The sequence below is a fragment of the Antechinus flavipes genome, chromosome 1 (assembly GCF_016432865.1).
Source record: "Antechinus flavipes isolate AdamAnt ecotype Samford, QLD, Australia chromosome 1, AdamAnt_v2, whole genome shotgun sequence".
In the NCBI taxonomy this organism is placed as follows: Eukaryota; Metazoa; Chordata; class Mammalia; order Dasyuromorphia; family Dasyuridae; genus Antechinus; species Antechinus flavipes.
The window spans coordinates 322,736,367-322,759,541 of NC_067398.1; positions in this window are offsets into that span (position 1 = coordinate 322,736,367).

A 23,175-nucleotide genomic window follows, 5' to 3' on the forward strand; every position below is an offset into this window, starting at 1 on the left:
AATAATAATACATAACCAGTTTTGAGCTCTATTTAAGATTCAGAACTCTTTGTGAGTTGTATCTCAAATGCCTGAGTATGCTGAAGTATCTTTCTATTGATCCTTAGGATACGATACAACTCCTGGATTTTACTGTTACGTGAATAATTAAGATCAGTTGATACCAAGCAATGTGAACCACTAATGGCAGTTCCTGGGCTTCCTTCCAGGGGATTTTTAATTTTCTCAAGATAGCCCTTCTTCCTGTAGACTCCTCATTGTACATTGAACCTGAAAGCAGGGCACTCTTCCAAACTTCAATACTCTGTGCAGGTTATATCACAACCAATTCACATATATTGTAGAAAAAAATTTTTTTCCTGTGTTTTGGTGACTCACTGGGCAAGAGGTCTCTATCTGTGTATTATGGATAGTATTTGTCCTAGGAGTCAATTCATTAATTTCTGTGATGGGTAGTGGTGCAGTCTCTGTTGGCAAGAACTATTACGAATATCAAACTTGGTTCAGTCAAGAAACCCTGTGAAAGGGCTTCACTGGAAGCTCCACATATAAAACAACCTCACATATTAGACAAACCTACAGCTTCCTGCAAACCCTTTATCTATAGAGCAAGAGACAAGATCATTTGTCCAGGGGAGAAGGGAAGGAGGACTGGGGTTTGAAAAGATAAGAGCTGCTATGAGAATGTGATAAAGAATTGAACAGGGAATAATAAAAAAATTTTCATGTAGCAGTAAGGACTTAGTTGCAATTAATGAATTTATAGTAGTAGGCATCTTTGTGTGAATTTAGCATTACCCAGCACTATGTGAGTAGAAAGGAATAAGGTGGTAGTGATAGTAACCCAGTGATGGGGTATAGGACAAAGAGGCAAAATATTCAAAGATAACAGACAGTATCTTTTTGAACTATTTAACTATAGGGTTAAGACTTTGAAGGAGGAAAGTGCTGTCAGAGTAGGGACTAGAATAGGAGTGAGGTGCTGGCAGGGAAAGAGCTGAGGAGAGGGCAACAGGTCACAGAGAAGCTAATGAATACATTTAGAATAAGTTTAGGAGAAACAAAGAGGTTAGGAACAATAGAAGAATAAAAGGCTAGGATAAGAGAAAGGAATATAGTTACAAATAGTTAAATATCATGTTAGAAATTATGGTGAAAGAAGGCGATATTAATGGTGCTGGTAAGATCATAAGTATTCATCTATATTAAGAAGGTAGAAGAAAGGCATGTGTTCTGGGAATGGAAAAGTTTATTGAATTAGGAGACCAGAATATTTGAGGAGACAACACAGTTTTATTGATCTCTAAACAGAGTATGAAGAGGAAAATTGGAAGCTATGTATTGTACTCCTTCATAAGAAGAATAACTTTGAATAAGGTGGTAGGTAATTATAATAAGGATTATAATAGGATGATAATAAATGGATTGATTGAAACTCAAAGGAAAAGAGATAAATGAGAAATGGAAATATAAAAAATACCTGGAAGTAGCAGTAAGGATCAAGAATTATCTTTATTTTTCCTTTTGACCCAGGATGTCAGAGGGCAAGAGAGAAAACACAATACTGGAAGGAATAGTCATGCATTCATTGTCTTTGGCACTTCACAACTATATTCAAGCCATATTGCCACCATTCCAAATCCTTTTTCTTCCTCTTCCTATGGGATCTTAAATTCCTTATTGTGGGACTCCATGTTTTGATTGGTGAACTTTTGTCTTTTATTGTCTGATATCAAGGCCACTATAACACATCGTGGATATCTTCAAGTTATATAGTCAGAAGTCCAGACTCCTCTTCTTCTTCTCCCTAGAATTAGAACTTGGATTTTCCTTTTTCCTACCACCCCAATGTTACTTTCTAAGTCTAGCTCCCCTAGGTGAATTATCCCTATTAGAATACATGCTTTTGTAATGATGATCATCTGTGAAAGATTTGGCTACTCTGATCAATACAATGATCTAAGAAAATACCATCTCTAGAGGTGACTGATGAATTCTGAATGAAAATTCCTCCACGTCTCCCACAAATACAGAAATCATCAGTGGAAAGAGTAAGTATGCATAGGAATAATTCATGAGTTGCATAAATTTTGGGAACATATGTGATCAGGGCACATTGTAGAAGAGCAATACATGCCAATAACCCTAGGACAATCCATGCCTTTTGGAGATTCATCATGCGGCTCTCTCCAGGGCGGGTCAATTACTGTCTTGGTCCCTCTGTCTTATGATGATTGCTGGTGTCTCCTAAGCACGTTAGTCCCTGCTGAGCATTTCCCCTAGGGTCTTAGGTGGCTTCATTGGGGCACATATTTTTAGGTATGTAGTCTTTCTACCATCAGTTGCAGAATTACAGCCTGCTAGCTCATTTCTAGGATGATAGAATATAGTGGATAGGATCTCTTTCTGCAATCACAATCAGCTAAAGAAAACCAGACAGGTTGCCCACAGGCTCAAATTAAATCTTCCTTCACCCTCACCCCATACCTCAATCTCCACATCTGAGTTGAGATCACAGCGTGGTTACTTACAGATATGCATCCAGCTTAAAGTTTGATATCCCCAAGATACTCTCTGATTTAGCATGTACACTTCTTTGAATTCAAACAATCAAAAGGCAAGACCATTGTTTTCCATTCACCTAAAAGGCATCTCAGCCTTTATGCATATGTATCAGTAGCATAGTAAAAATCTCATATTTTATGCTACATTTTGGCCAGTGAAAAACTCAGTGTCTCCTTATATTTGCAAGAAGATTCTTCAGTCTTATCCTAGTAATATTTAATGTTACTGGGCCCAATAAAGCACAAATGAATAACATGTTCCCTGCCCACAAGAAGGTCATAATCTAGCTGTGTTTCAGTAATACAACGCTTGTGTTACTTCCTTGTTGGCAGATGCATCAGATATCAGCAATTCGTAATAAAATCTTCTCATTGGCCATGGGTCAGATGCTGAGAATCCAGGAAAAAAGGGCTGGCTCTAAGCACAAGCTGGCTTTCAGTGACCCTCACATCTCTTTTCAGTGCCCTTTCCAGCCAATCCATCAGTGCCTCAGGGAATATCTATTATAAAACATCTAATATGAGAGAAGTAGTATCATGTAAGAGACAGGAAGCCAGCTAAAACTTGGGTTCAGGTTAACCTTTAACACATACCAGCTAAGTGACTGAGACTAAGTCTCAGTACTTGAGACAATTGTCTAGAGAAGGTGCTGACCTGAATTATTAGAGTGAGTTAACTCACCCATGGGTGAGTTTTCTATGACAATGAAATCACAGGTTCCATGTTTAATCTTAAGACTGACTTTATGCTAGGCATTGTAGGACATACAGAGATGAATAAGGAAATTCTCCTGCCCTCAAAGAACTTACCACCTGATTGAGGCAGCTACATATTCTACAATAAATTGTATAATATGGATTCTAATTAATTACTCAATTATGTGGGAAATGCTATAAGTACTTTACCAAAGAGGGATCTCAACATAGTCAGAATGATAAGATTTGAATAGAAAGAAGGGAAAGAAGAGCATTTCATAGGACAAGAACAACATGAGTAAAGAAAGACAGAGTGGATGTAGCATATTGTAAGAGCCTGAGGAGGTTGACTAGAAGCAAAGGAATATGTTGTGGAGTTGTAAGATAAAATATTATGTAGGAAAGTATATATAATCGTATTATGGAAAGTCTTGAAAGGCTAGTGGAGGAATTTAGATTTGGCTGCATTAAGGGAAAGTTAACATGATGAAAGGATGCAGGATGGGTGAAGAGTAAAAGGTCTCTGACTTTCAATGTTCTCTTTCTTTTTTCCATGTCATATACTTCTCAATTCTTTCACAGTGCCTTATTTCACCTTTAAAGTCTCACTCTCATATAGGAGAGTGCCACTTCTTAGCATCTAACATATTTGATTGCTCTATATTCCTAGTTGTATTCTCCAGAACAGAGAATGCAATTTTTCTCCTGACTTTGTTCACACCAAATCAAGAGGAATGATGGATATATTTCTTATCCTTTACTGCCAATTCCATACCTTTCCTCAAATACTGTCACTCATCAGCCTTTTCAAATTCACTCTCTCCAAATATATCACAGAATGACAGAGTTTGCTAGCTATGAAGAATCTCAGAGACCATCTGGTCTGATCTGTGCAAGAAAGTCATCACCATTATAACAAGACTCAAAGAATAATAAATATATCTGCTGCTTGAAGACCTCCAAGGGAATTTATTCTTCTTTTGGACAATTCTAATCTTTAGAGTTTTTAATATTTAAATTATCCTTTCAGAAACTTCTACCCATTGCTCCTAGTTCTGAGCATTGAGGTCAAACAGAGAATGTCTCATCCCTCCCCCAAAGGACAAATGTAAGTTGTCTCATCTTTATTGGACCCTCATTACTGCATTATATAATCCTTTTATTCTTCCCTGATTGTCTCTTTACCAAACTCTAAAATATCAGTTCTTAACTTTCTCTTCTCAATATCACCATGCTTTCAATAAAGTACTTTGTCACCTTTACAGAAAAAAACTATAATTCATTATAAACTCTCTTTTCCTCAATCTACTGATTCATATACTCTCCACATCATCCTCTATTCTCTTCTCCTTTGCTTCAGTTTTAGAGGAAGAGGTGATCCTTCTCTTGGCCAAAGCCAATCCTTCTTGTGTCTTAATCTTATCCTTTTCCACATTATCTATGAGTTTTCTTCTCTGATCATTTTTGGGTTTTGTTTTGGTTTGTTGTTTTTTGTATTTCATTTATTTACTTATTATTTTCTTCCAGTTACATTTAAAACAATTTTTATATTTGTTTTTAATTTTTTGAGTTCTAGGTCTTCTCTCTTATCTCCACTCACAATTAAGAAACCACATGAAAAATTATAAAAACATTTCCATAAAAGTCATATTGTAAAAGAAATCTCCCACCCTAATGAAAATAAAAACCATCAAGAAAAATGAAATTAAAAAACAGAGAGAGATACAGGGAAAAAGAGAGAATGTTTCGATCTGAATTCAGACACAATTAGTTCCTTCTCTGGGTATGGATAGAATTTTTTATCATAAGTCCTTCAGAGTAGTCATAGAGCATTATAATGCTGAGAATAACAGTGTCATTCACAGCTGGTCATTTCAGAATATTGCTTTTACTTTGTATACAGTGCATTTCACTTTGCTTGAGTTCATGGAGGACTTTTCAGGTTTGTTTTTTTCTGAGTGCATCCTGTTCACCATTACACATAGAACAATAATATTTCATGCTGATGATCTTTGTAATTTCAATCACTTCCTTCCCTGATGCCCAGAAATAATCCTTTTTTTTAAAGACCATCCTTTGACTCTGCCATTTCCTCTAGTAGTAATCACTTTATATCTATTCCTTTGACAGCCAAACATCTAGAAACTCTTGTTCCCTCTACTTCCTCTAATTTCTCAATCCCTTAGAATCTAGGTTTTGACTGTACCATTTAATGAAATCCATTTTCTTTAAGGTAACTAATAGTTATTTAATTGCTAAATTCAATAATAGCCTTTTCTCATTTCTCACCCTTCTGGACTTCTGCACACTGTGACAACATTCATCATCTCTTCTTCCTGGATACTGTCTCTTCCTCCCACAGGACTCTCCTTCTGCAGTCTTTGTTCTAGGCAAAGATCCCTATCTGTCCTTCATTTCTAAGCTGTTGCACTGGTCATCTCCCTTCCCTGTATCACTCTCCCTTAACATTTCTAGCTGTTAAAACCCCTCATTTCCTTCAAGACTGTGCTTGGGTGTGACTTTCACTACAAAACCTGATTTTCCCGGCTGAAAATATGCTATACTTCCTTTATATTTTCTTACAGCACTTTATCTGGATCTCTCCTTTGCCTCTATCACCCTCTATTTTGTATCTTGTCCATTCATATAGGTGTCTTATCCATCCTCTTAGATTTTAAAATAATTGAGAACTGAAAGTAAATTTTAAATTTGTATCCCCAGAACCTACCTTGTACCAAACTTTAAATAATTAGTTAATAAATGATGATTTTTTAAAAAATCGAACTGGATAATATGCATTAGAGCTAGAGGGAGTTGCCACCAACTCAGGGACAGGGAATCTATCTCTGGAGCTGAGTAGGTGGTAGTGTGGTCTGGATTTTATGGGGAAGAACTATTCTAATTTTATTTTTGTCCCTTCTACCTCATACCCTAGGAAGAGGGCAGAATTGAATTTGAATATTTAGAAACATAGCCCTCTATAAAGAATATTTTCATAGTAGGTGAACTATGTCTTTTAAATAACAGATTTGTTCTGGTTCTTGTTACTTTCAATGTGTTTGATTGTTATAATCTCTAAATCAGCAGTGCTTATCACTGGACTGATTTCTGAGGAAATGCAGAATTATGACAATAGGTCCAGGAATATCAAACTATCTCATTAAGTTATTCTGTATCATATATAAGGAAGTACAACTCTTCAGACTGAATAAAGATGCTTCAAAAGTATAAGAATATAGTACTATTATTAAAATATATGTAGGTAATATTGCTTTAACTAAAATACAAATTCTTTTAAAAGCATTTTTTGGATTTGGGATAGCTTTTTGCCATCATGGACTTTTTCAATCAATTAATATCAATAGTACAGAGAAAGATATTTCATGATGATGATTACTAATCATGTGAAAGAGATTTACATTTTTTAGAAAGTATTCCTCATACTACAATAATTTCAGAATAGTTGTAGCTGATTTTTATGTTGTACCTTAATATTTACAAAGAAGTTTTGCATCATTATCTCATTTGATTCTGACAACTTGGTAAGATAGGTACTAGATTTGCTACTCTATATTTTTAATTCCCATTTTAGAGAAAAGGTAACTGAGTCTCAGTGATGATATCAGTGGGTAAACTCAAATCAAGGTCTAACCTGAATCCAGTCCCAGTAATCATTTTTTTCTCTTAATTAAAAAAACTCCTATTAATTTCTGTTGTTTATATACCTCATCCATTTCTTCATATATGTCCTCCCTCCCTTTGAAATCTCCCTTGTATCTCCCTTTTCCTCTAATATAGAAACCATTCTGACAACATTATGCCACATTCTACACCAGAAATTCTTCACCTTTCTAGAGAGAATAGGGAAACATGTTTCATCTGTCCTTCAGGATTCTAGCATACTTACCCATACATCACATTGCTAATTAATTATTTACTCTAGATATTTCCCCTAAGAAATCTGGTGCAATTTTATTTATTTACTTATTTTTGAGAAATGAAATACTTCTCTTTATTTCTTTTTGCTTTTTAAAAAATAAATGACTATCTATAGTAACAACAGAATTCCAAGATTCAGAGTTGGGACTGACTTCAGTGGCCATCTAGTCCAACATATAATTAAAATAAATTTCCACTGCCATCTACTTGATAAGTTGGAAAGTGATCATCCATTCCTGAGGGGGGATGCCCATTCCATTTTTGAATAGCTTTAAATATTAATTAGTTCTTCCCTATATAGAGTTTAAATTTGCTTTTTTGCAATTTCCACTTATTTCTCCTAGTTCTATACCAGTGTACAAGTCAATTGATCTATGCAAACCTCAGTTTCCTCACCTATCAAATCGGGATAATATCAAGTTCCCAGGGTTTTTATGAGGACAAAATGAGATATTATTTGTAAAGCACTTTACAAATCTTAGAATCCCATATAAATGCTAGCTTTATTATTATGAATAATCATTCCTTTTCTATCTGGCAATTTTTCAAATACTTGCAGACGTTCTCTATTAGTCTTTACTTCTCTAAGATAGACATTTCTATCTTTTAACTGATCCTCATATGGAATGTAGACTCAAAGGCCCTTCACTATGCAGATGGCCTCATAGACCCTCTTTAGCTTATCAGTGTCTTTTCAAAGAGAGGAATATGATGTGTGGTGTTTATTAATATAATTTTCAATATAATCCACACAAAGTTCAGCATCAATTTGATTAATTTGGTCCCTGATATCTTAAGAAATACAAATAAGAAAAGAATTTTGCATGATTAATGCTGAACTCCTTGTAAATATCAGAAGATAATGTGGTGTAATAAATAGTGTCCTGGAACTAGTGTTAGAAAGCTTTGATTTGAATTTCTGCCATGTAACTTAATTGTTTGATCTTAACTGGGTCTCTTCACCTTTCTCTGTGTTAATTTTCTCATCTGTAAAATGAAGGGGGGGGGGATCCCTTTCATTTCTAGAACTATGATTCTTTGTCACTTTTTTTTCTTATGAATATAGTACTCATTACTTTCCCGTGCTTGCATTTTATCTATCTATCTATTCATCTATCTATCTTTCTATCTATTTATTATTTATTAGGCAATTGAGGTCAAGTGACTTGCCCAGGGTCACACAGGTAGGAAGTGTTAAGTGTCTGAGGACAGATTTGAACTCAGGTCCTCCTGACTTCAGGGCTGGTGCACTGTACTAATTAGCTGCCCCTTTGTGTTTGCATTTTAAAACAGATCTAATTCATTTGTGTTGCTGTTCAGTCGTTTTCAATTGTGTGTGACTTTTTGCGACCCCATTTAGAGTTTTCTTGACAAAGATACTAGAAAGGTTTGCCATTTCCTTGTCCAGCTCATATTACAGATGAGAAAACTGAGACAAACAAGGGTAAATGACTTCCCTTACTAGAGTCACATAGCTAGTAAGTGTCTGAAGCCAAATTTGAACTCGGAAAGATGAATCTTCCTGACTCCAGGACTGAAATCCTTTCCACTAAGCTGCCCCATTCATACTGCATATAAATCTCACAAGGCTGGAACTGTCAGTTTCTATATTCCATATATCACCCAGCATATTTGTCTGGCTGAATGCATGAGAAACCATAATATTAATGTAGCCATGCTCAGGCTTTCAAAAGCAGAGCCAATCACTAAGAAGAAATTTAACAGAAGTAGAGGGATTGAAGGGACCTTGAGATGATATCTAGTCCATATCCTTGCCTCCAGCCAGGTCTACTCTTACATCATCCTAGCTTCACACTGGTAGCATCTGTCCTATTTTTTTAAAGACCACAGGGGAGAACTCTGCAATTTCCCTTGGTAGCACTTTCCATTGTTTAACAATCTTCTCTGCCCCTGACCTAGAACATGGGAGCTGTACGTAGTACAGGCTTTGACTAATGGTCTGTTAGAATTTGGAACTCACTGCTAGAAGGTCTGCTCTGAAATGCATCCTTCTCCAGATCTGTGGGACCTTTAATCAAGGGGTGATTCTTTGTTGTCTCTTTCTAAGGGGTAAAATAAATCAGCTTAGAGGAAGAACACTGAGTAGTGATGTGGTATATTCTGGTTTTCTGAAGGTATTCTAGTCACTTCAAATACCCTTTGGAAAAAAAAAAAAAAAAAAAAACAACAACAGCCTCCATGATGATTTAGATCCTTTTAATGAAATGAAAACATTTTCCTTCATGGCAACTAAAAACAATTCTGATAGATGATTCAAATTAAGAGTAAATTAAAGATTGGTGGAATAAATGTAAGGAAGAATATATAAGCTCTTTTAAATGGTTTTCCTTCATCTTTGTATCCCCAGTGGCTATAGCGTCCAGTCCCTGGCCCCTAGTAAGTATTTAATAAATGCTTGTGGATTGAATGAATTGTGGAAAAATAATACATATGACAAAAGAAAATGTGGAATATAACATAAAATATGCTGGAAAAAAGAATTATACAGTTACAAAATGAGTCACCCTTGCAGTAGAGTGCAGGAGTTTGCAAATATTACAGGGTATAACTTGACATTTCCAATAAAGTCCAGTCTGGCAGCCAGCCAGTGTGAGGCTGCTTGTTTAGAAAAATTCAAAGAGATAAAATATGAAAATGGTGTGTATGTATGTGTTTGTGTGTGTGTGTGTAAATATTCACACAAACATGTATATAAAGGATCATGCTGTTTACATTCTAGCAGGAAAAATCCATTAATTCCCCATGTTTCCCCACTCAAATCAGACTAAAAAGGTACTAGTATTCTTTGATACAATGTTCTGTGAAGGGGTGAGGAGAAAGTCTCTTTGTGATAGAAAGAATAGGGAAAAAAAAAACAAAGTAATCTATTATATTAGCAAATATTTATATTCGAATATTTTTGAAGCTGGGCAACATAATTTTTTAAAAATTTCCTTTTTATTCTATGAATTTGAAAAACAACAACATAGAATATTTCTCTATACAATGATCCAAAAAAGAGGGCCATGAATGAAACCATAAATATTCATTACATAAAGCTTAGAGTTGTATTTTTTATATTTCAATTTTAATGGATATTTTGAACAGATACCATTCTGCTTGTTTCTATCTCCTTCTGAACTTACTGCTCTATTTTGTGGATTTTTAAAAATGTTTTATTGAGCCTCTTTGTGTTCTCTTCTTGTTGTTGTTCTTATTTTTCTTGTTCTTTTCTTGTTTTTGTTGTTCTTGTTCTGTTCTTGTGCTTTTTCTTGTCTTGCTTTCCATTATCATTGTCATCACATCTTTAAACTCCTGTATTCCCCCAAATCTCCTTTGCAATAAGGGGATGATAGGGAAGAAGACAGATATCAGTTATTATAGTACCCCAGGTTATAATAATAGTCTAGGCAAAAAATAATATGTTGACACTATGAGTACAGAGAAGGGAATAGACACAAGAGATATTGTCATGATAGAAATGACAATGCTTGGCAATTAATTGTATGGGAGAGATAGGAGAGAGAGAAAAGAGTTGAAGAGGATCCTAATGTTTCTTTATTTCTTCCCTTTTATCTTATTTTTTATTCTGAGAGAAATGAAGTCTATTGTGTAGAACTTGTTTTTTTCCTAAGGATATAATAAATTCAACAAACAACTTTCAAAATGTCCTGCTTGTTTGTGTTTCATTCTAGCCTTTTTAAAATTCTTCTCATTTCAATCAATCAATCAAAAAATATTTGGTAAGCAACTATTATGTGCCTGACACTATGGCAAGTGCTGAGGATATAAAGAGGCAAAAGATATAAATTGTCCTTAAGGAGCTTAGGGAGACAACTTGCAAACTGATATATACAAATTATATATATATGAGAGAGTATCCTGTCCCTAGATCCTTTCTACTTCTTACCTTCTAACTCAAACTGGAAAAATTAAAATTTAATTTTCTGTGAAAAATATGCAAAATAAAGTTGCATATTAGTCTTGGCCAAACAGGCATATCTCATTTTCATTTTGAGTCTGTCTCCTCTTGGTCAGGAGGTGGAAAGAACTTTGGTATTATTCATCAGGAATCATTGTTGATCCTGATGTTTTAAACCCAAAGAATTGAAAGGAAGAATTTAATGAAACCATTAAATAAAGACAGACTAAGAGAAACACATACACACACAGAAACAAAGCAAGGAGGGGATAAATTTAGGAAAGGAAGAAAGGTAAAACAGGTGAATGACAAGGAAACCAAGAACGGAAAGAATTTGGGGACACCCACCAATTGGGTTATGACTTACAAGTTATGCTTTATGATTGTAATAGAATACTATTGTGCTATAGGAAATAATGAACTTAATGATCTTAGATAAAAATGGATAGAATAATGAAAAGTGAAGTGAACAGAACCAAGAGAATATTGTATATAGTAATGGCAATATTGTTTTAAGAATAACTGAGAACTAATTCATTTTGCCTATTATAAATACCCAAATTAATTACAAAGGACCTGAGAAGGAAAATGGTATCTCATCCAGAAAAAATATAAATAATAGGGAAATGGATAGAATGATTTTACATGTATACACAAATTTGTGTTTATTGGTAGCCATAGGAGAGGGGAGAAAAAAAAAAGTTACACGATAACTTTATTATATATTTAAAATTGGACATCATTTGTAATTTCATGCACATTTGTCTTTTTTCACTTTATTATGTTATGGAAATGCTTGTTTTATTACTTAAGTTGAGAATAAAATAAATAAAATTTTAAAAAAGGAAAAAGTCAAGAGTGTAAGGTATTGAACAAAGTGTCAAGGAGGAGGAAGATAGAGAAAAAGCCATTTATTTTATCACTGGTACTTTTGAAAGAGCTATTTCAGTTGAGTGAGGACAATGGAAGCCAAATTGCAAGGAATTCAAAGGTAGTGAGAGAGTAGAGGCAGTGACTAGACAGAAAAGATTACTCATTTTAGGTGTTTTGAGGTAAGGAAAGGAGAAATAACACCTTCCCAAAGGGAAAAGCATGTTTGTGGTTATAAAGGAAGAAGGTAGACAGAGACAGTCCTCAGCACTTAACACCGTGCTTCTAGTGTCTTCCTTACATTATTTCCTATTTGTTCCATATAGGCTTTGTTTGTATATTTGTATTTGTTTGTTGTCTCCCTACTACGTTGTGAGCTCCTTGAGGCTATGTGTAATGACCACATATTTAAAATCAGCCGGAGTCAGGAATTCAGGTTAAGGAAAAATCTTCAATCTTTATTGAAGTGAAGAGATGAATAAGGATTGCGATAGCAATATGGGCAAGAAAGATTGCGATAGTAATATGGGCAGCTGCGACAGGAAGCCAGCTAACAGAGGGGGATCTGAGCTGAAAGGTCGTCGCAATGGCAAAAGCAAGCAGTCTCTCCTCCCCTTCCTTTTCCACTCCCCTGCCTCCACCTACCAAAATCGTCATTTCCTATACAACACATCAGGACTTGCACAAAGAGTGGGCGGGGGCCATTCTTTCTCCAAGCTTATATATTAATAGAGTATGGTCCAAATACTATTTAGCCTCATGTGCTTGGGACCTCAGTGCATCAACTCGAGCCTCAGCCCATTACAGATATGGACTATCTTTTGCATCTTTTTGTATCTACAATGGTTGGCACATAGCAGGTGATTAATAAAATGCTTATTCATTGATAGGAAGGGATAAATAAATGCTAATTGACCAACTGAGAAAGAATTATTGCAAAATAAGGTCCATAGGAGACAAAAGGGCACTATGAGTAAAAATGGAGTGGTTAATTTTGACAAGGAAAATATGGATGGTGACCCTGAGACCTTTTGAAAACTGGAAAGAAGATTGAGAGAAGTAGTCTTGAATGGTCTCATTCTAGTTAGTAATGTAGGACACTGAGCATGAGCTGACAGAGAAGGGAGTCTTAAGAAAGAAGAGTAGAGAAAGTCTTAAATAGCATCTGTGAATAATAGCATGTAAAGAAATAAAAACCTACTTACTCTGATTAGTGAGGTATGGCATAAAATACAGATTCTTTTAAAAATTTTTTATTAAAGTTTTTCATTTTCAAAACATATATGCATAGATAATTTTCAACATTCACCCTTGCAAATCTTGTGTTCCAAAATTTTTCCCTCCCTCTCCCCCACTCCCTCCCCTAGATGGCAAGTAATCCAATATATAGTAAATGTGCAATTCTTCTATACTCATTTCTACATTTATCATGCTGCACAAGAAAAATCAGTCAAAAAGGGAAAAAAATGAGAAAAAAACAAAATGCAAGCAAATAGCAACAAAAAAGTGAAATTACTGTTGTGATCCACATTCAGTCCCCACAGTCCTCTCTCTGGATACAGAAGGCTCTCTTCATCACAAGACCATTGAAAATGGCCTGAATCACCTCTCAGTTGAAAAGAGCCACATCTATCAGAATTGATAGTCACATAATCTTATTGTGTTCTCTTGGTTCTACTCACTTCACTTTGTATCAATTCTTGTAAGTCTCTCCAGGCCTCTCTAAAATCATCCTCCTGATCATTTCTTACAGAACAATAATATTCCATAGCATTCATATACCACAATTTTTCAGCCATTATCCAACTGATGAACATCCACTCAGTTTCCAGTTTCTGGCCACTACAAAGAGGGCTGCCACAAACATTTTTGCACATGTGGGTCCCTTTTTCCTCCTTTAAGATCTCTTTGGGATACAAGCCCAGTAGAGACACTGCTGGATCAAAGGGGATGCACGGTTTGATAACTTTTTGGGCATAGTTCCAAATTGTTCTCTAGAATAGTTGGATCAGTTCACAATTCCATCAATAATGTATTAGTATTTCAGGGTTCCCATATCCCCTTCAATATTCGTCGTTATCTTTTCCTGTCATCTTAGCCAATCTGAGAGATATGTAGTGATACCTCAGAGTTGTTTTAATTTGCATTTCTCTGATAAATAATGATTTAGAATACTTTTTCATATGACTATAAATGGTTTTAATTTCTCAATCTGAAAATTGTCTGTTCATACCGTTTGACTATTTATGAATTGGAGAATGGCTTGAATTCTTATAAATTTGAGTCAATTCTCTTTGTATTTTAGAAATGAGATCTTTATCAGAACCCTTGGATGCAAAATCCTCCCCCCCCCCAGTTTATTGCTTCCCTTCTAATCTTATCTGCATTGGTTTTGTTTGTTCAAAAACTTTTCAACTTAATGTAATCAAAATAATCCATTTTTCATAGACTGCAGATTCAAGAAGACCTGGGTTCAAATGCTATCCCTGAGATTTCCTAGCTATATGACTGTGGGCAATTTCTCCATCTCATTTTCATCATGTTCAAAATGGAGACAATAATTATAAAGTTGTCATGGGGAACAAATGAGATAATATATGAAAAGCACTTTGCAAAATATATACACGTGAAACATTATTAAGGACACTATCCTCAAGTACTAAGAGTTTGAGTTGCTATTGCTTGTTATTGTTGAATATATAAAGAAATGATGATTGATTTCGAGAGAATCCACTAATTTTTAAAAGTTCCACATTTTAACATGGGCTTCAGCAATTTTCTTTCTTAACACTCCAAAAAGTGTGCTTTCGGCCCCTGGCACTGTTGTCTAACTTACTCACTTGTTTTCCATTATTTATAAACCTAATATGCAAGTTTTGGTTTTTACAGTGATACAATTCTCTGAGGACCAACTGATAAAGTGCTTAGTAGATGAAGCATTAGCAAAGGGGTCTGCCATAACCCTACAAACTATTAGTTCCTCAGCAACAGGAGCTGCAATTTTCCCTGAAATAATCTAGTAGAAGCAGCAGACAAAAGTATCTTTACTGCGCATGATGTTGGTCTCTGTTGCAAGTCTGAATCATCTAGAATTTAATGTTTTGAAAATTGTCTTTGGCCAAAGACAAACTTTGCTGTAGAGATAATATAATATGCAGGAAGTTTATAAAGAAGGAACATTAGTATTTGAGCCACATTCTTTCCTGCCCCCTCTACCAGAGTCACTCCCATTAAGTAACTTTGGAAATAAGTAGGTGAGCACATTAACTATCTCCTGCCACCAAAGTCTCCCTGTTTCATTGCACCAACAATGCACTAAGTAGTATCTCTTTAGACCTCTGAGTACTGAACTTACTCCAGGGAAATGATTTGGAGAGAATGGAATCCATTATATTTACTGTAGACTAAGATTCGTTGCTGGGATATTAAGAACCAAACAGAATTCACTTAAAGGCCTGCCAAAAGAGCTGAACAATTGCAAGAGAATATTCTGTCAAATGGGCAAAGTGAGGAGGGAACTCTATAGAGTGGGAAAAGCATATTCCAGGCATTCAGAGACCTGAATTCTGGTCCTATAATATGTCACCAATTAGCTGGGGTATTAGACAACTGTTTTACCTCCTTGGACCTTATCAGTAAAATCAAGAGGTTAAATTAAAAAATCTCAAAGGACTCTCTAAGGGACTTTGAAATTCCTAAAACTTTGATTCTAAACGAGGTTTTAGAAATGCTACTGGCCAGAACATTAGGTCTGAAGTCAGGAAGACTTGAATTCAAATCTGATCTCAGATACTTACTAGCTGTATGACTCTGGGCAAATCATTTTACTTCCATTTGCCTCAGTTTCTTCTTTTTTTAAAAAATAGAGATGATAATAATAGCATTTCCCTATCAGGGTTGTTATAAGAATTTTAAAAAGTGAGTAATTGTTAAAAACACTTAGCACAGTCCCTGGCACACAGAATGTACTTTATAAATGTTTATTTCCTTTCCTTCCCTTGCCTAATACTCAGGACAGAGCTTGTGTATCTTTGTGTCTTTAAAAAGACTTTTGTCTTTTTTTTTTAAGTCTTTTAAAAAGACTTTGTGTCTTTAAGGATGAAAAACTCCATTTTGTGTTGTTAGCTTTTTCATCCAGGACAAGGGAAAAAATAAAGTAGGCAAGACAAGTAAAAAAACAAGTAAAAAAATAATTTTGTTTATTTCATAATTTTGATAGTTGCAATAAAATACATATGTGGAGAGTAAAGGGAATAGTAATGAAGTTACAGATTCTTACTGACCTACTTCTCTCAAAGTTGACAGGCCAAAAAGAAAAAATAGAAATTTGAAATAGTAAATTCTTGATTTTTATTCTTAATTCTATATGTAAGTCAGGACTCAAACTTGAATCATTTGCATAAGACTCTCATCATGGGAAAATAATGCCTCAACATTGCATGAGGAGGAGTGGTCTAGAAGCCTGAGAGAAAGATAGCTCATCTTCCTTTTTGTTTCAGGAGAGCATATGATCCATTCTGGAATTCTTTCTCTTCAATAAGAAATTAGGAGAAGGAAAGATTTCAAAAGGCAGAAAAATAGAGGAACTGGCAACTCAACATGTTTTTAATATTGTGTCCTTTGAGACTTTGGGAAGTTTCTTCTTGGGTGAAAGTAGGAAAGAAGGCAAACCTTCATCTGCCCCAGTTTACCCATTTATAAAATGGGGATAAAAATAATAATCCCTACAGCCAAGAGTTATCATAAAGATAAAATGAGATAACAATTTACAACCCTAAGAATGGTATCTGGTGCATAGAAAATGGGGCTATCATTATTTATTCTCTTCTCCAAAGCTCTGAAACCAACTCAATCCTCGAGTAGACACACACAACTTTCAGGAAACATTCTCTAGCATTGAGGAGAGCTGTATACAAATCTACCAGTTTCAACCTCAGGTTACATATAAATTCTATAAACAAAAAATGTGCGCCTTCAATAAGGCACCATACAAGTTAAAAGGGCCTTTACCTTTATAACAAGCATAAATTAAATAGCTTTCAAAAATCACAACAAAATGCCAGAATAGATAAAATGACAATTGAAAAATAAAAGAAAAATAATATCTCCCCTATTGAATATACTCCACAAAATGGGGGCTAGAAAAATACCTATGATTCCAGATCATGAAGGCAGAATTTTGAGGGATACCTGTATACTATTGTTTTTTCTTTCACCTCTAAAAGTCCAAAGATATCAGGTTGCCCCTCAGGCCACCAGACAAATAACCATTTTCTTGGCAAAAAAAAACCTAAATGCTCTCAAAGTGAATATAGAAAGTATTTCTGTTATATATAAGATGCTGTAGTGACCTCTCCAGAGAGAGAACTATGGAGATTGAATGTGGATCAAAGCATAATATTTTCACCTTTTTGTTTGTTTTCTTTCTCATGGTTTTTTTTCCCTTTTGGTCTGATTTTTCTTTTACAACATGACTTATATGGGGATATGGTTTTAAAAATTGCAATAAAAATAATTACTATCTTTGAGTACATGAACATGAATCCAGAATGTCAGAACTCTTCTTCATCCTAAGGGGTTAAGTAAAACAAAAAATTGGACTTATGTAGCTTGTTGAGAGTTCTCTGTTGGGTAGGAGGAAACTGTTCCAAGAAGTGGTTATTAAACAATGAAATGGCTACCATATTTTCTGAAGGTCTTTTAAAAATAAGGTGATGTATGCATTTATTCATTCATTTAGCAAGTCCTTAGCGGGTATCTGTGTGCAAAGTGCAGCGCAGAGTATCAAGCTGGGGAATCAATTAAGCTGCCTCTTATCAATCCTTCAGGTTTGAAGGATTCGGGATCATATGATTCTAAGAACCATCAATTCCACAAGCATTTATTATGCATTTATAAGCCAGGCACTTTGCTAAGTGGTGAGGATATAAAGAAATGAAAATATAAAGTCTCTGAAGCTTACAAAAAAAATTCAGAGGGATGGAAAGGTACCTCTTGTCAAGTTGTTGTTGTTTGCCCTTCATCAAAGAAGACTAATGACATCATGAAGAATGATATCTTGACTTGCACTTGATTTAAATGCCGTAGAGTTGTACCGGGTTGTCAGCCTCATTCTGTCTTAGAGACATCAAAGCCCAGGGGGCAAGACAAAAGTCATCACAACTGGTGATGGCCTGAGATGCAGTGGATGATCTCAGAGTCTTCAGTGTCTAGCCAAACTCTAACAGTTCCAAAATTTCCTCCTCTACTCATGCTGTCAGTCTTCAAATGCTTGAGGTGAATAATCTCTGAACAACAACAGATTTAAAGCCCTTTGGCTACTCCCACTCTGGTTTGACCCATCTGCCAAAGCAGTTTACCAGTTTGTCACTGCTGTATGTGCTCAAGCTATTTGGAGCCAGAGTTGACAGTGGGACATTAAAGGTGAGTGAACAGCTCTAAAAAGGGCTCCAAAATGTCTCTTATCAGAGGTTCCAGTCCTTCCTGAACATCTTATAAATCCTTTGACAAATAAAATTTAGAGGAAAAAACTAAGAACATGAATAAAAAGCTATTTTTCTCAAAATTAAAAAAGCAAGAAAGGAATATAAAGATATAATCTTTTGAGAAGCACACTCTCCAATAGAGAATGTAAGCTCCTTAAGGACAGAGGCTTTTTTTTTTTCATCTTGTCCTAACATTGAGTCTTGAACTAGTAGATGCTTATACAAAGATTTGTTGAACTCAATTAACTTTAGAGAGGGAGGTCAATATTGAGCTGCTGTTGCAAATTTTAACCCAAGGTTGTAGAAGCAGTTCTCCTGTTCACTTTAGCAAAGCAACTATTATTCAGAAGCCATAAGACATAATTATGATTTCATTTTCCTTGACTTTCCAGTAGCAATAAGAATTTTTTTATATAATGCTTTCAAGTTAGCAAAGTCTTACAAGCATTCTTTCACTTGATCCTCCCAACAAACCTATAAAGCAATAACTGCAAATAATGTTATTTCTATTTTACAGATAAGGAAACTGAGGCTAAATAATATTGTTACTTAACTGTGGATGCACAGCTGGTCGGGTCTTTCCTGACTCTAGGCCTTTACACAATGCCTCATTTATTCTCATGGACAACTTAGATATTTTCTTTTTCTGAAATCTGACCCAAACATAATATTATCATATATTCAGGGAGCATGGCCTAGCATATAGAGAATAAACCTTGGTATCAGAAAGGCCTGGGATTAAACTCTGCCTCTGACCACTTACTACATGACCACAACAATGTCATGGAGTCCTCCTAAATCAACAACTCTCTAAGACTACAAATTATAGATAAATAACTCTCCATCTTCCTTGGTAGAGGGAGTTTTGATGGAATCACAAATCTACACCCAGAAAAAAAATGTAGTTTTGTGAGGGCTGAAAAAAAGGCAGCTTTAAGTGAATAAAAATAGTAATATATGATTATTCTTAAAAATTACTTTTTGCAGAAGCTATAACCAGCACACTAGAATTAGGAAATGTCTTATTCAAAGTAAGAAATAGATTGATGGAGACTTAGAACTCATTAAAAAGACAATCTTCATTAAGATTTCAGAGAAAATTTAGGAAGATTTGTATGAACTGATACAGAGTGAAATGAGTAGAATAGGGGAATAATTTATACAATAACAATAATATTATTAAAACCTAACAACTTTGAAAGACTTAGGTACTTTTATCAATGCAGTAACCAGTTATGAGAGAGATGAGGGACTCAGAGTACAAATTGAAACTTTGTTTTTCTAGACATGACTACTTTGGGAATTTGTTTTGCTTGACTAGACTCTTTTGTAACGGGGGATCGTTTTTCTTTCTCAATGGGAGGCAGGAGGAGATGGAAAGAAAAGAAAACAGATTTTTGTTGAATGAAAAAAATAACTTTTAGAAAAGGATTACAAGTGAAGCAATTTTTTTAGCATGAGAAAGGTAAAATTAAGACATTAATGTAGAGAATAGCAATAAGAATATAGATGAAATATGAAGGATATTGGGAGGGAAGAGTACAACTGTTTAGGCCAGGAAATCTAGATATACCTGTACTACAGAAACAAAGGATTGTGCCTGAACTTGCTTAGAGGTTAAACAAAGAGTAGAGCTGCTCAGTGAAGAAATGCTTCTACTCTTCATGGTGAAGTTGGCTTTAGGAATCATTAGAATAGAGAAAAAGAACTGATTATGCGGCCAGTGAGACAACACAATATATATATATATTGCCCAGGATTATAACCTGTACATATCAGAAGCAATACTTGAATTCCCTCATTCCCTATCCATTATGCCATACAACCTCAGGGGCTAACATAAGCAAAGATGAGAAATCTGTGTCCTAAGGGGTAAAAAAGAAATGTCTATCAATTAGACCAAAAAGTAATTTGATAACAGTTTAGGATAATTTAAATCCTGGATGTTATGATTGATAACATGATGACAAAACCAGGACAGGACTTTGGGTTCAGCTGCAGATGCTGTTATTACTTACCCTCCAGAAGCAGGAATCACTCCTATAAGTTGGTATCTCTAGTTTTCTTTTTCTCTACCCTACTGTCACCATCGATCTGACCCAACACCCTAACTTGATGAAATGGCAGAGAAACAGATACAAAGTTTGGGAGTGGGAATAGAAAATGCAACATGGGAAAGCCTGGGAAGTGACAATTCATTCTTAACATCTCAAGGCAGGTAGATATACATTGCATGAGACATTCAGGAAAAGATTCTGTCTTACCTGGTAAATAGTTACATCTCTGAAACTTAAAAAAGCACTGAGAAAATCTGGCAAATATGTTTAACATGCTCACTTTATCTTCATCTAAATTTCTGATTACTTGAGGATTTCTCCAAACTGGAAAAGATATACTAATGGGATAAATATTTTCCCTAATAGAATATAAGATACGTGAGGGAAAGAATTGTTTTGTTTTTTTTTATTTGTAACCTCTGTGACTAGCACAAAGTGGATACTTAATTAAATATATGAATGAATGACAAAATCTTGATTCTAAGGCTGGCCTAAATCAACAAGATTAAACTTAATAAACACAAAGATCTTCATTTTGTTTTTGTTTTTTTTAATCAATTGTACAAGTACATGAATGGGGAGAACTTGTCTTATTAACAATTCAGGAGAAAAATCTCTAGGGGCTTAATTTAAGCTGATTGATAATTTTAAAAAATAACAAATCAATAATGCCAGGGTAGTCTTGAGCTGCATTTAGGCTGTAAGATAAAGCATAGCACTTGGAGTCAAGAAAACTTAAATTTGAATTCTGTCTCAGATATTTACTGGCTATATGATTTTGGTGAAGTCATTTAATCTCTTTCTGCCTCAGTTTTCTTACCTATAACAATTTTGATAATGATTACATATAGCATAGAATTGTTATGAAAATCAAATGAATTAATATTTGCAAATGACTTTTTAAATCTTAAAGCATTATATAAAGGCTATAAATTGTGACAAAAATCATCCAGTGATCTATTGGTAGGTGGTTGTCAATTCTGGCCATTAAAAATACAAAGCTATGATAAAACCTTGCTCAGAGGATAGACTCATTATATACAAAAATCAGTGAGCTTTGGACAACAGTTTTATCAGTTTCAGGTTTTAGGTATATGGGCAGGATGGACACAAGGGAATTTTGTAGAAAACAGAAGAGGAAGATAATGATTTACATATCAAAGAACAGTAAGGGAAAGATCTGTATCTGGCAACTGATCAGAAAACATGAATGGGGTCCACAGATAGCTCTCAAGTTGTAAATTTGCAGATAGAGAGCAGGAAGTAACCAGTTAATACCCAGGGTGGTATTTGATATCTCAGGTTGGTTTTTTCAGACTTTAGATAGTTATGTGACATGTTCATCTTAAGTAAATGGTGATAAGAAAATTAAACCAGAAATTCTTTATTATTATTTTGTAATATCCATATGAAAAAAGTTGCTGTAATCCCACTATTGTCTCTGTCAGACTACATCAAGCGTTCTCCTAGACACCACATTTTAAGGAGGATATTAACAAGCTAGTCTCCAAATGGTAACTACGATATGGGATATAAAAGTTGTGTAATAAGACAAACAGTTCCAGGAGTGGGCTTCCAAACTTATCAAGGAAAGTGTGTTGGGGGAAAGGGGAATGGAGAGAAGAGGAACTGATAACTTATCTTCAAATTATATCATGTAGAAGAGAAAAGTAGACTTATTGGTCCATCAAACAAAATGCAGACAAAGAGGTAGAAGTTAGAGGCAGGTAGATTTTGTCTTAATATAAGGAACGTTTTTTTTAAAAAACAATTAGAGCTGTCCACTCATGAAAAAAAGATTACTTTTAGAAATGGTGATATTTCCATCAGTAAATATGTACAAATAGAGGTTGATACCAGGTGTTGCAGCTTATAGAGGAGATTTTTTCATGGACTGAGATGTCATAATGACCCCAAGCTCTATTTCTACTGCAAGAATCTATGTCTCTGGTATTAAAAACCCAGTTATGTTATTGTGTATTGAGTCATCCACAAAGTATAAGAGAATGATAAAGTTAAAGTATTGCTTTAATGAGTATTTAAATCAAGAGATTTTTGTAGGTTCTTATTTAATAGCAGTGGCCAGTTCTTAATAATTTTAATATCAATTCCATTTCTACCAATGAACTTCACAGTGACTTTAGGCAAATTAATGAACCTTATCTTTAAAGCAATGCCATATTAGTGTATATATAAGGTAGTTAGTTGTGTGATTTTTTTCTGAGGTGCTAAGTTCCTTAAGAATAATTATTTTATAAAAATAAGTGTGTCCAAGTATATTACATTCAATATATTTAATATTTTAATTTAATATTTTTATTTTATATTGTTTCATTATATACATTTTAAAAAATCAAATAAATATAAAATTATGTTGAAAAGCAGTGAATGCATGAGAATATTAAGGAAAACATGCCTTTGTAGAGTTCTTTTAATATTTATAAATTCTGAGTTTACATTAGAGTCATTCCTTTGAAGAATCAAGGCTTTAGAAATTCATAATTAATACACGTAAAAGAATGTAATTAATACAAGGATAAGATGTAATTTTTCCATATTCACTTCCAAGTTCTGTTGATAAATTAACACACTGATAATTGTTTCTTATTCTAGGCATAAATATTTTCCATTTCCATTCCATT